This window comes from Ammodytes marinus (genome assembly GCF_949987685.1).
Source record: "Ammodytes marinus genome assembly, chromosome: 9".
Taxonomy (NCBI): domain Eukaryota; kingdom Metazoa; phylum Chordata; class Actinopteri; order Uranoscopiformes; family Ammodytidae; genus Ammodytes; species Ammodytes marinus.
Window position 1 is genome coordinate 20,855,559 of NC_137213.1, and position 9,495 is coordinate 20,865,053.

The following is a 9,495-nucleotide window of genomic DNA, read 5'->3' on the forward strand; positions in this document are numbered from 1 at the left end:
CAAACGCTTAATGCAAACAATGTTTTTGATAGTTTTATTAGAATGGTGAAAAGTGAAAAATAATATCTTGAAAATACACATTTAGGTTGCGTTCCGAATCGCATACTCTTTCTTTTTTCTATTCTACATACTACATCCGACGATAAAAATAATCTAGTTGGGATGCAGTAGGTATACTATTGGGACATACTTTACTCTCTTATTTCATCATAATCTTGCCTCTTGCTTTTATATCCGTCGCATCCACGCTTGTTTTCATATGGAGGCTTCGTCGATGTGACGTCACTTCACGTGCGCACTGGATTGTGGGTCAGAATCGCCCAAATAGGATGCAGTTTTCAACACTAACAATCTTGGCCGTATGAAGTAGGACATACGGGTACTTCTAACCATCCTAAATCTGGCCACAAGAATCGGGACATCCTAAATCTTTTCTCTACATACTATATAGTATAAAGTATGCGATTCGGAACGCAACCTCAGAAATGGAAAAAATGACTAAATACAGTGGACATGTTAAACACTTCCTGATATATTACCTTTGAGACGACTAAAATATAATTTACAAAAGCAAATAAAATAACCCCAGGAACAAAGCCCCAGATACTAAATTGATAACCCCAACCAACAGCAGACAAAAGATGTACCCGTTTAATTTTAATTTTTACACAAGGAGAAAATAAAGGAACCTAAAAATCTTTGGGCAGCTGTTATTTGCCTTTTTCTTGCGTTAATTTAAAAAAAAATCACTGCAGCTCATAATAAGGCAACAGAAATGCTAACCCCCATGTTCTACCAGATCTAAAAAAGTGATTGTGTGTTGTAAGTTTCTGGATAAAGACTTCTCGAAAGCACTTTGACAGTGAGACCTTCACATTTTAATCGGGAGCTGTTCGCAGACCTTAAGCTTAATCTACACTAGTGTCTCCTCAGTGGGAAAGCCCTTGTCCTGTTTGCGCACACACAGGCTCTGACTCTGGTCCACTTGTGGCTGAGTTAGTGGCAGACACAGAGAAACAGTAGGTGGAGTCCTGACTCAGATCGGTGAGAAAGATGCTCTCGCCGTACACGGTGAGCTCCTGAATCTCACCGGAGCTGCCTTGTTTCCTGATGACCAGGCTGTAATAGGTAGCAGCATCTACCTTAGACCACTCCAGGACAACCACTGCTGACACTTGTTTGACATCCAGCGTTGGAGCTGAGAGGCCTTCTGTTAGGCAGGAAAAGAAGTGGTTATAATCATGAAAATAATGGATGGTTTACAAATGTTGTTCCCACAAACTCACCATCCTCTGGTATTTGTTCCCTGAGATCTCTCCTCTTGCGTGCTCCAGAAGCTAGAGAAAAAGCTTGGATCAATTAGTTGGTAAAAAATACAGCAGAATGTGTCATTTAGTTTCAAAAGAGCAGTCGAGTTTAATCCTGTTTAAGGGTGGAGTCAGCCATTCTGGAGAATTTGTGTTGTCAAAAATCAGTGAATATCTCCAAACAATCTCCCTCCCTGTCTGTAGTGTGTATGCGCTGAAAAAGAATCCAGTGTTTAAACACAGCCGAGCCTCTGATAACTGCCGTGTTGGGTGGGCCTCATTTCTTTACATACCAGTTTACAGAGCCTAGGTTGTATATTAACACCAGCTTTTTTTTTCCAGCACATACATATGGTATCAGATCGTGTGGAGATATTCACTGATTTTGACGGAGTCAGAAAAAGTTACTTTAAAACCTTTAAATTGAAAGGCCAAATATGTAAAGGATTTGAATGTTTTTTTACATGAATGTAGTGCTTTTAAGACCAAAATAATGTCCCAGGTCAATTTGACCCGAACAGAACCAGAGGGTCTAAAAAGTGAACATAATACAAGGGTTAAGCATCCTCTCCATTCACACACATCCCTACCATTTGTGATGGTGACATTTGTTGCTTCACTTTCTCCAGCCGCATTCTTGGCTGTGATCACTAGGTGAGAGGAGGCGATGTCGGACAGAGAGCAAGACAGCCCTGTGGTGTTGCACAGTGCATTATTGGGCGTGACACTGTTGTTGTACACTGTGTATGTGGTGGCAAACACAGAGGCATTCCACGAAACTGTGGCAAACGAGCTGTTGCCACTGTACACCACCTCCGATGGTGGACAAGGAGCTGGGAGAAAAGAAGGTGGACTAAGTTAAAACATCTGAAAGCTGGATTTTCCAAACCTGTCTTTCCTACTATTACTTTAAAATAATGCTCCTTGAAAATGGCCAAGGGGGCTACATTCAGGAGGTACACAGAAACGTTATTTCACCAGTTTCAAAATCAGTCTCTTGTGTGAAATAATCAAAACTGCTCTTTATTTTTGTTGAATGTAGGCTACTCACACTAAAATGTGTTTTCAAGGCTTATACAGTTGGGATAGGAGCATAATATTCCCTGATTAAAGAATAAAAAAATTTCCATAGGCTTGGCAGACATGGCTTGTCAACGGTGTAATCAATCAGATGAATAAGGTCTCTGTTCCATTCAAGTGTCCCAGTGAGCCATAGAAGTGAACTTTAATGCACAATACAGAGGCCCTGGAACTCTTACAATGTGTGGAAAAGTGCTGGACTGTAAGTTCACAGTCACATTCTGCACTTCAATATCTACAGTACTTCCCTTCAGTATTTCTCCTTTCTACGACTTCTGCTCCCACTTAATTTCAATCTAAAGTAGGCCTAATGTACCCTGTACTCCCCAACATTTTTTTGACAGCTATATTTCCTGCCTGGTTACATTACATTGCATAGGTTTTTATACAAAACATGCCGCTTCGCTACCCAATCTTGACTGACTGACCCACACTTGTGACTGCCCTGCATTAAGATGTCAGAATTGCATCAAAAGAAAGGACATTTTAAAAAGGGGAATGTTTTATCAGACTTCATTTAACTATTTGATTTGATTTCATACTCACCATTAAATATATATACCTCATCAACTGGCTTTTTCTTACCTACAACAATACCTTTGTATCATCACATGAACAGTAACATAAACGTTTGACATGTAGGTCTCATTATGGAAGTTCATGATTGATGTGACAATGTCAGTCTTGAGAAAGTATTTTCTCGGGTTACCTGCTCTTTGCACACATCGACATACTGTTGTTAATACAGTAAATACTATGCTAGTATAAAAACAAACATTTGCACTAACTCCATTGTTTTTTAAATAGTTTTCACTGATGTGAAAAATTTGTAAAAACTCTAGTATTGGTTGCAGTCTACCTGTTGTTCCACTGAGACGCACAGAGGGGTCGCTTTGCCCAGCAGTGTTCCTGCTCTGCACTGTGGCGTTGTAAGCTGAACCGCAGGGGAGGGGCATCTCAAAGTACGTCCTGTTTGTCCAATAGGAAGAGAGCTGGAACTGGGCCTGGCTATCTCCCAGCAGGCTGCCTGTTAACTCCAGTGAGTACTCGGTGTCGTTACAGGGAACCTGCGTCCAGTCAAAGTGCATCACCTGGATTTCATTCTGCATCGGGAACAGCTGCACATTGAACGTGTCAGGAGGACAAGGGGCTGAGAGAGAAAAATAGAGGATTTAATATGTTTGGCATTTAAAAGGTGGAGTCAGCGATTCTGGAGAATGCTTTTTGTCAAAATAACTTGTTCTCAATACCAGTGAATACCTCACAATCCACTACCTGTCTGTACTGTGTGTGCTGAAAAAAAATCCAGTGTTAATACACAGCCTACGCTCTGTAAACGGGCATGTCGCTAGCTATGATGGGCCCCCTTTGTTTACATATCCTTTGTTGACATACCTGTTTGCAAAGCCTAGGCTGTGTATTAAAACCAGATTTTTTTTCAGTGCCCACACAGTACGGACAGGTGGCAGACTGTGAGGAGATATTCATGGGTTTTTACGAAAAGTGATTTTGACAACAAGCTTGCTCCAGACTGGCTGACTACAGGGCAAACATTACAAAGCTATAGTCCCTGATATGTAACACGTGGCTTCCTTTAGGCCTACCTGCTCCACTCTGCTCTGGGTCACTGTAGGAGCTGTTGCAGGTCCCATCTGAGGCCTGGACGGAGTAATTGTAAACTGCTCCACAGTCAAGGCCCTGGATAGTACATGTGGGATTGGTGCTCTGACAGTACAGCATGTCTCCATTTCCAGCGCGGGCACAGCCATAGTAGTCCACAGCGTTATCTCTGGGTGTCCATGACAGCGATGCAGAATGATTGTTACAGTGGTACGTGACAGAGAGACCATCGGGCTGGCAGGGACCTGGAAAGATAGAGAATGATCGAACTGCAGGGTCGACATACACTGGCATTCCTCCAAGTCTTTTTTAAAATATTTATATAAAGACAAATACCTGTGTTGAGCGTGGCATTTTGACTGGCCTTGCTGGAGCAGTTCTCGTGGCTGGCTGTCACAGATATGGTGTACTGCTGGTCGCAGTGCAGCTCGGACACGCTGCAGTTACTGGAGGTGGTGTTGCAAGTTTGCACATGTCCGTCATCACCCGTGGCGACCACATGGTAGGTTTCAGCGACAGGAGAGGGGCTCCAGGACACTAGGGCACGGTGGTCCCCACAGGAGGCATTAACCACCAGGTCCTTGGGTGGACACGGCTCTGTGAAAACAGCGAGACAGTCAAGGGAGGTTTTCAAAACAGCAGAATAAAATATTTTATCCTTAAACCTGAGTTAATTTAAAATATATTTATAAATATCGGACTGTGCAGATAAACACAGCCCCACACATTCTAGGGGCAGAACTTATCATTGAGAGGGATTATTTTTGTGTGACTCTATACTTTGTATTTTCATGAAAATGTTTCATAGTGTGCCTTCGGGGGCTTTAAAGGAATAGTTATAGTAATAGACATTTTGGGAAATAGTCTCTGCACTTGCCAAAAAAGCTGTCTCGCACCCCATTATAAAATGCACTCTTGTAATGCATGAATTTAATTTCTATATTGCTATATATGCACTTTGAGATGCATTTCTCATATGAAATATGCTATACAAATAAAGTTTATTATTATTATTATTATTAAAATCAAAAGTTTTTTTACACTGTAATAAGTGAATAAGGTGCTAGCAGGCTGACTTTGGTGATCTTCTGGTCTATATACTAAGCTTGCAGGAAGAAGCTCCATATTTACAAGACAAACGTTGATGTGGTATTGATCAAAGCCTTGGCAAGAAAGAAAATACATGTATTCGCCAGAATTTTGAACTATTGCACAAGCCAAAAAGAAGGCTAGCTAAATGATACTGTCTTTCTAAGCTCGTATTTAAAAAAATCTGTTACGTAATATTTACATATATAATGCATGACTGAAATCAAACTAATGTCTATATATACATACCCATGCTTATTCTGTATGGTCGACTTCTCAAACTGCTGCACTGGTCTGATGAAGTAGATACAATGATGGTGTAATGGAGGTCACACCGGGCTCCGTGGAGGTAGCAGCTAGTGCCAGTGCTGTTGCAGGAAAGGTAGGTCCGGTCCCTGGCTTCTGCTGTGGCATTGTACACTGTGTTTCCCTGGCTGTCCTCCATCAGATCCCAAATGACAAGGATGGAGGAGTTGTGGCACTGTGCGACCGCTGTGATACCAGCGAGGGAGCAGGGAGCTGGTGGGGGGAGGCATATTTCATGAACTGACACTGAAGCCTGCATGAAGATCAGTGTTTGACTTTTTTAAATTAACATTAAAAGGGAGTGGCATCAGCATATTTATTTGTCCCAAATCTGTTACCTGTCTGCAAGTGGATGGTGTCACTAGGTTTGCTCTCACACCTGCTGTTTTTGGCAGTAACACTGAAGTTATAAAGTATGCCACAAGCCAGGTCTTCAACCTCACAGGTAGTGTTGGAGGAAGTGGTGCAGTTGGTTGCATAGTGCTCTCCGCCTAGGCCTTCAGCCGACACAAAGTAGCTGTCGGCACCCGCAGACGCTTCCCATGATATATAGGCTGAATTGGTCACACAGTCGAGATCCTCACGGATTCCCTGGGGCTGGCAGGGAGCTAAAAAGTAAAACATTAAAGTTAAATTGGTGACTGGACGGATGCATTTATTCAAGGATGGATCGCCTATGAAGTTGTCATACCTGACACAATGCTGTGGGTCTGACTGTGCTGGTGACAGGTGCCCACGACAGAGGTGACTTGAACAGTGAATGTATTTCCACAGGTCACATTGCTAACGGAACATGTAGTGTTTGTGGTGTTACAAGACTTGCTTGCTCCTCCGTTGTCAGCTGTTACCGAAACCAAAAAGTGGTCAGCTCCTCTCATGGCGTCCCAGGAAATCGCTACGTCGTTGGTCAAACAGCTCAACTGGGCACTCACGTTCTGGGGCGGACAGGAGGCTGTGAATAAAGAGACACTTTGATTACTGAGCTTTTCATTTTTAAGCTGAAATAATTGAGCATTCACAACACAGAAGTATACAACTGTATTATTTTCTGTTTCCTGGCGTAGGCTACCTGAGCTGAATATCAGAGCCTGGCTGGGGACACTAGAGCAGTTGTCATCCATTGCCACTACCCCAACAGTGTACCTGGTGCCACAGGTGAGGTTGTCAAGGTTACAGCTGAGGTCAGAGGTCTGGCAGCTGGCGTTGCCTTGACTACCGTGGGCTGTCACTGAGTACTGTACGGCACCCCGACTGGCAGACCACGACACAAGAGCACTGTTGTTGGCACAGTCCATCACCATGGAGACATTAGTGGGAACACATGGCACTGCAAAGAGAAGGTTTTCATGCAATTTAGAACATGTTTGAAAATGATTCTTGAAAATATAGATAAATATATCAAGATAGAATCTAGATATAATTACTTTTTTTTCTTTTTTCAAAATACACAATGTAAAATCTTCTACAGTCACAAATGTATTGGCTTTGTAAAATATATTGGAAACGTGATTATATTATATTATATCTTGCCTGAATAAATATGAAATCTGGCAATAGATGTGATGTATTTAAACATTACAAATTATTTTCAAATAAAGCATCTTGAAAAGTCATAATAAAGGCATTCCCCCCAATTTTTTTTTAAATTACAGGTATTTGAACCCAAATTAGTATGTCATCAATTTCCTCTCAGTGAACACAGAAAAAAAATCAATTGATTCAAAACGTTTGATGAATTTTGACAAATATTCATATAGTTTTTGTTGTAGCTTTGAAAAGTAATCCCTGTGTCTTATACATTTTCATAGTGTGCTTTAAAAGCTTGTCACAGAAAAAAGAAACACTTATTTTCATAATATAAATAGGATGTAAACAACCTTAGAAAAAAAGAAAAACTGTACCAAATATTACTAAAGCTGTCCAGCTGCCTTTAAATAGCCTCTTACCTGACTGCAGACTGGTCATGTGACTGGAGTTGGTGCTGCACTGCTGGTTGGAGGCGGCGACTGACACAGAGAAGTTGTGCCCACAGGTCAGGAAAGGGACACTGCATTCAGTAGAGTTGGACATGCACACTTCTGAGATGCCAGTGTCAGTCTGCATGGTGGCTGTGTAGTAGTCTGACCCGTAACTGGCCTGCCAGCTTATCAAGACGATGCCAGCGAGACAGTCCTGCGTGGTGGAGACTATTGCAGGTGGACAAGGCCCTGAGAGAAAATACAAACAGGTTAGACCTGTTTCAGCCCACTTCTATAGCACTTATTGTATTTCAGTCATTCATTCACTTGTTTTCCTTTGAAAGAAAACTAGATCTTGACAATTTGAATTCAATAACCTACATGTCTGTATGGTGGCTGGTGCACTGGAGTCTCCAGGACAGGGTTGGCTGTTGGGTGTCACTGTGAGGCTGTAGTTTTGTCCACAGGTGAAGTCAGAGAAGCTAGCTGTGGTGTCATTAGTTGTGAGCGTAACTATGCTGCTTCCGGCCACTGCTGATACATTGTACGACTTTGTCCCGTTGCTGGCATCCCAGCCCAGAGAAACCACTTTTGTATCACAGCTCACAGAGGCAGCCAAATTCCGGGGCACACAGGGAGCTGGAATAAACAAAGACAAATGATGTGTTGCAACAGTTATTTTCAATGTGTACTGATTGAATTGATAGTTTAAATGTATGTTCTTATGAAATTCATTTTTGGCACATTTTATTTATGGGTTCTAATCATATCCAGGGAAGTGTGAACTTCCTGTGTTTTATGTTGCATACGTATATGTTGCATTGATTGTATACTGTATATGAATGCCTGAAAACATCATTCTATTTTGTCCTTCTAAATGTGTCTCTAAAGCATGGCATAGAAGGAGGAGAAAAGTAAAATATGATATATACATTTCTTCAACTTTTCTGTTCTTTTTCTTGTTTGGATTAGTTAATTGTGTCTCGTGTATAGGGGGTTCTGTTTATATATTTAGTTTTTTGTATTTTTATTGTGGGATATATCCTGGAGTGTTATTTGTGGAAGGGTTTTGTTTATCTTGGTATGGTGTTGATGTTTATACATATAGTATGATACAGTACATGATGGTGGGCTAACATGCTGGAATATCTTGTTTGTTGTTAGTAAATGCATCAGAATGATTTGATGAGGAATGAACAATGTTAATAACCAGACATGAAAATCATGTATTATGAGACAACACACCCATATGGATGACAGAGCTGTTGCTAGGCAGGCTGGTGCAGTTGGCATCCTTTGCTCTCACTGTGACAGTGTACTCCTCTCCACAGTGCAGGTCTCTCAAGGTGAAGAAGGTGTTGTTGGTGAGATACTGGTGGGTGTGGCCATTAAGCCCAGTTGCCACAGCAACGTAGGTTCCAGTGCCATCACTGGGCCCCCAGGTGACTGTGACAGTGCCCGTGTCGAACTGGCACTGTGCTGAGGTTGTCACATTGCGGGGGACACATGGAGCTGGGGAGAGAGAGGGTGGAGGTGAACACAGTTGAATACACACATGCTGCCCAAATCCAATGCTCAAAGTGTGTGACAGAAATGGTGGTGTATGATGTATGTATGTATGATCATACTCGTTGTGAAGAATGCAGGGCTGCTGGGGTCGCTGTTACACTCAGAGCCTTCTACTCGTACAGTAACATTGTACTCCTGTCCACACGGTAAAGCAGCTGATAGATTGGTCTGGGTTGTGGTGTAGTTCTTCTCATATCCGAGGCTCCCTTTGGCTGTTACCAAGTAATTCACAACATCACTTGCTCGGTGCCAGGAGATCTGGAAATCATTGCTCTGACAAGGCGCCTGAGCGGAAATAATCACAGGCGGGCAAGGCGCTGAGAGGAGCAAAAAAGAGAAAAATAGACTGAAATACTATTGAGGTGATTGTCAGTCTACTACAGTATCAGAGATGAATCGAGCAAGTAGTAGTAGAAGTAGATCCTTTACTGGGTTAGAAGTACAAATCCTACAAAAGCTGAAACATTTAGTTTAGCAGTAGGCCTACATGCATGAAATATGCATCTGCAACTAGTTTGATATTCAGTAGTTTCAAGTAGTTGTCAAAGTAAAAATGCCAATCATTT